This window comes from Loxodonta africana, chromosome 14 (assembly GCF_030014295.1).
Source record: "Loxodonta africana isolate mLoxAfr1 chromosome 14, mLoxAfr1.hap2, whole genome shotgun sequence".
Lineage (NCBI taxonomy): Eukaryota > Metazoa > Chordata > Mammalia > Proboscidea > Elephantidae > Loxodonta > Loxodonta africana.
Genome location: NC_087355.1, coordinates 90,704,440 through 90,709,651, shown reverse-complemented (window position 1 = coordinate 90,709,651; position 5,212 = coordinate 90,704,440). Strand labels below are relative to the sequence as shown.

The 5,212-nt window shown below is 45.4% G+C and overlaps 2 pseudogenes; both read right to left on the bottom strand.

Annotated features, from left to right (window-relative positions):
- Nucleotides 1-1,282: 1,282 nt before the first annotated feature.
- On the bottom strand, nt 1,283-1,990 carry LOC100653610 (WD repeat-containing protein 76-like; annotated as a pseudogene).
- On the bottom strand, nt 1,988-3,696 carry LOC135227214 (WD repeat-containing protein 76-like; annotated as a pseudogene).
- Nucleotides 3,697-5,212: the final 1,516 nt, after the last annotated feature.

The window sequence follows — 5,212 nt, the reverse complement described above, 5'->3', positions numbered from 1 at the left end:
GTTCCCACATCCAGGGCCAGGTAAACTCCCAGTGGCGACCCTCCCCCTCCCCGCCCCAGCCGTCAGCTAGAAGCATGGGGCTGCTCCTTCTCTGGGTACTTCTCCCCCCAGGGGCAGGGATGCTGGCAAAGGGCTTATGTACCCCCAAAGCCAGGCACCCCAATAGGCTGCATTTCCAGATGAGGAGCTCGCTCTCCCCGCTTCTCTGTCTCTCTATGTCTGTCTGTCTGTCTTTCTGTGTCTACTTCCCTGTCTCTCTCTCTCCGAGTTTGGGGCTGATCAAGGAAGAAGATATCACCCTGAGATAGCAACTCCTTATTGGGGCGATGCACTGATAGCTGCATGCAGGGGTTATAGGTACCTGCCTAGGAAGATAGGCCTGGCAATCTGCTCCCAAAAAGGTCACACAACCTATGAAGCAGTTCTGTTCTGCACACATGGAGTCACCGAGAGTCGGAATAGACTCGCTGGCAACTAACAATGACAGCAATAACAACAACATGTGTGTGTAGGTGCATGTGTGTATGTAGGCAGATGGAAACCCTGGCGGCGTAGTGGTTAAGTGCTATGGCTGCTAACCAAAATGTCAGCAGTTGGAATCCACCAGGCACTCCTTGGAAACTCCGTGGGGCAGTTCTACTGTCCTATAGGGTTGCTATGAGCTGGAATCGACTTGACAGCAACGGGATTTTTTGTTTTGGGTGGGTGTTTTATAGACAGATAGATGGATATAGATAGAGAGGGAGAGAAAGATTAAGAGGAGATATTTAAATTTTACAAGCCAACTATTGCTTTGTGAGTCCAACACTCATTTTGGTTGATCAACAAATTTCCCACTTTCTTTGTGTTACACTCCTTTTGCACTCTGATCTCCCCCTGGGGCTCATTTTCCTTCTGCCCGATGTACGTTCTTTAGAATACATTTTAGTTCCAGCCTGCTGGTTGGGAACCCTGTTTCTGTTTGTCTGGAAATATTTCTATCTTGCCCTCATTCTTTTTTTCCCTGATACTGGCCATTCAAAGCTTTATAATTTATAATCTTAGAATTTCTCAACACACTGCCTGAGTAACAGTGCCGAAGGCGGCTCCGCCTACCTGCAAATCTCCTCCCCACCTGTAGAAAACAATCTCCAAGGCCTCTCCCTTACTCAAAGTGTATTCTACTCTGTGGAACGTTCTTAATAATAAAGCAATTTTATATTTGCTAAACATGACATATTACCGAGTAGACAGACTGAAACACATGGATCCCGCTTTCTCTTTCTGGGTCCCTGGGAACCAATCAGTGCCACTGAATCAAAAACTCAGAAGGATTTTCATTCATAAAAACATGTATCTTCCTGCTGGAAGTACCTTCAGCCAAAATATACTGAGGTGGGTGCATGGTGTCAATGGGACACACACAGGGGAGGCACTCTCCACAAAAAAAGAACTCAGCCACTTTGCTGTCTCCTGGAAGATTTCTAGTCGCTCTGCCAACTATGATGCGGTCTTCTTGATTAGGGTCCCAGATGGCTCGGAACGTGGTCAGCCAGTGTGCAGTGATGGTGTTATGCCTGAAAGGGGGAGGAGAGGAAGCTGAGAGGATATACAGCTGTTGTCAGAGATTCCCAGACTACAGTCAGCACGTGTTATAGGTGAAACACCTTAAAGGTGAAACCTAGGCAGAGGCCATGCTCTTTGTATGTCCAGTCAAAGAAAGCAAAGGCTGGTTTCCCCTGGGAATCAGGCTTCTTGCATCATAAATAAGAGTACCCCTCAATTCCACAGTAATGGAACACTGTCTGTGCACTGGGTAGACATGAACAGTTCCTATTTTTTTCGGAGAATACTTGAGAAGTTTCTCATAAGAAGTTCCAGGTGACCGTCTATCTGCTGGTGACATGCTTGCACCTTGGTGTCCTACGACTAAATTGCAGGTGTTTTCTGCCAAGAAGTCAAAGGAAGAGAAGGTACTGCTTTCATTTCCATATAAAAAAACAAACAAACCAAACCCAGTGCCGTTGAGTCAATTCCGACTCATAGTGACCCTATAGGACAGAGTAGAACTGCCCCATAGAGTTTCCAAGGAGGACCTGGTGGATTCGAACTGCCGACCCTTTGGTTAGCATTTCCATATAGCTCTTCAAAAATAGCTCTGGAAAAGTCCCCAGAGCATAATGTACCATCCTAGCTCAGTGACAGTACGTGGGCCAGAGGGGCGGGTGAACAGTCAAGATGGCTAGCTGGCTGACTGTGGGGATGAAAAACATAATCCCCATCTTCTTTAGGTTGTTGGGTCAAATCCCAGTATCTGGTTTGCCCAGATTTGGCCCCAGCTGCTGCCAAGGTTCTCTCTTCTGATGGGTGGAAAGTCAGAGAGAGCACTGAGCCATTGGTCACTTTGCAAGCAGTATCTTCACTAAGGACCATGCCACTCACACTGGCTTGTAGCCTTTGAGGCTAGATAGCGCCTTAGTATTCTTACTACTGGTCTGCTCGTCTCTGCCCATGTCTTTAAGTAGTTCATTGTTACCACCTCGATTTTCAGGAGCCATTTCTAAAGGCCCAGGAGGTAACAAAGGGTTTTCATCTGCTCCTACGGCTGGTTGGGGTGGAGCTGCTGGTAATGAAAGTCTGGAAGCGTTGGCTTTTAGTAATCGCTTGGACCTTCTCCAGCCAATCCTGCCATTTTCTCTCTTCTTAGGTGTCTTTCTCTGGGACTTAGAAGGTCATCTCTTTATCATTTCACAGAGCCTTGCAGCTGACTCAGACAGCTGAAGAGAAGCAGTTTGCATTTTTTGTTATGTTCTGTAGCCTCTTCCTTTCACAGGTTGACAGTCCTGAAAAATCACCAAGACCAGTTGTGGTATCTTCATCCCCGACCCCCTCCTGGTTGCTTCCAGGTCCACACTGACCATCACGGCATCTGAAGTGCTCTCGTGTTGTGGCTTGTTTCTTCAGGATGAACATCTAAGGACGACTTTGCCGAGTAGATTCAGCCCTGGAAGCTATGGCTTCCATCTTTGGAGTTAAAATCCCTCTGCAAGTTTTCTGTTTTTCAGTCGTCTCACACAGAGGCACATCGTGAGAATTCTTTTCTGATAGCGATTTGGGGCGCTTAACCTGGTCTGGCTGGTCACTGCTGAGTGAAAAGGCAGCAAGGTAAACCTGATCTGTTTTTTCTAAAACTGCCCTCTTAAATCAATCCTTTGAAATTTTAACTCTGGTTTTCAATGTCTTTAATTTCTAGTATTTTTCTTTGGTGTGTTCTTCCTGTTGCCGGACCACTTTTTTATAGCTTTCTGTTTCTGGCGTGAATCTTCAAGCTTGTCCTTCATTTCCTTAGATCGTTAAAAGTGTGCTTGTTTTATGGTCTGTGACTGCTAATTCCAGTCTTGAGCATCTTTGGGGTCTTTATGTCGGCTTGTTCTCCTTGATGAAATCACTTGTCCTTGTGTGGCAATCGCTTTCGATATTTTTCTGGACGCAGATGGAAGAACTAGAAGCAGGGGTGTTGGGAAGCCTAGGGTAAAGGCGTCTTTCATCGAGGACTGGTGTTTGCTCCTGCGGGCCTGGTGCTGGCGCCAGCCTGAGACCTCCTGACCCAAGTTCTAGGTTGTGTGGACCACCTGTACGATACCACCCCAGGTTGTACTGCTTGTGCTGTGCAGGAGACTTCGTGGCCACCCAGGCTGCTGTGGGAAGGACGGTCATCTCCACGCCTTGATCTCCGTGTGGTGTTGTGAGTAATTGTTAAATGTCTACCGGTAAAGGTCAACCAGTTTTCTCTTCAGGCGCATCCATTCGACACTTGATTCTGTTTGTTGAGTTTTTTTTAATTCAATGACTTTATTTTAATTCTACAATTTTTTAAACTTTGTATCAGCTGGTTCTTTGGAAACTATCTTTTGTTATTCTGTCAAGGATGATATTCCCTGTCCTAATCTTTCCTGAGTTCTGAGCATACTTATGCTAAAGTCAATTTCAGGTTGAACCTTTATTACAAGAGTTTTGTCTGAATTCTTCTGTGGGTTAGCCCTGCTAACTACCCAAGGCACAACACAGAGCTTTATTGGCACAAGTATTAAATCATAAGCATTAATATACAAGAATAAAGGAAGCCTATAACATATCTCCAGTTGCTAGAAAAGGACATCATGTTGGGTGAAGTAGAAGGTCAGCCAAAATGAGCAATACCCTCAATGAGATGGATTGACACAGTAGCCACGACAATGGACTAGAGCATGCGAACAACAGTGAAGATGGCACAGGGCCGGGCGACATTGTATTCTCTTATCGTAAGGTCGCTATGAGTCTGAGCCGACGTGAAGGCAACTAACACAGCATAGCCTGCTCCGTTGTCAGAAGACTCAATGTTGCAAGTATGTATATGAAAAAATCCATCAAAATACCAACAAGATTTAACCTAACCTGAATTTTAATTGGAAAATAAAGGCACACACATATCAGACAATTTCAGAAAAAGAAAATAGCCTGGAAAGAGTGGCCAAACTGGGTATGAAAACATATCACAGAGCCATAGAAAGAAAATGGCGTCGCATTTGTGTGGGGTGAGAAATAGATCAATAGGGTGCACTAGACCAATAGCACAGAAACGGATCTACTCCAAACAACAGGGAGGGGTGTGCTCAGAATGAGGGCTGTTAGGATGGCCATCTGTTCACATGAAATAGAGAGATGTCCCTTCCACCTGTACATAGAGTCATAAATACCACAGGGATTAAAAATCTACACAGAAAACATTACACTTAAAAAAAAAAAAGCCAATTGGAGGGAAACAGGAAATATTGCTATGTCCTCAGCGTAGAAAGAGATTTTCTGACCCATTCACAAATAGTACAGGCTTAAAGAATGAGCTTGGTTATTCCCTCCAGTTCCTGAGTCCAAGGGTTGGCAAACTCTGACCCATGGGCCAAATGCGGCCTGTGCCTGATTTTGTTAATAAAGTTTTATTGGCACACAGACAAACCCATTGTTTATGTGTTGTCTCTGGCTGCTTTTGAGCTATAAGGGCAGAGTTGAGTTGGTACAACACTGACATAGATGCACACAGATGAGTGGCTGTCCTTTCCCGTTTCTGGCCCCTCTAGCTCCTCTGGTTTCAGGCTGATGTAATTTCCGGTTTATGTGGCCTTTTCTGTCTCTTGGGCCCATAATTACCTTGTGTCCTTGGTGTTCTTCATTCTCCTTTGATCCAGGTGGGTTGAGA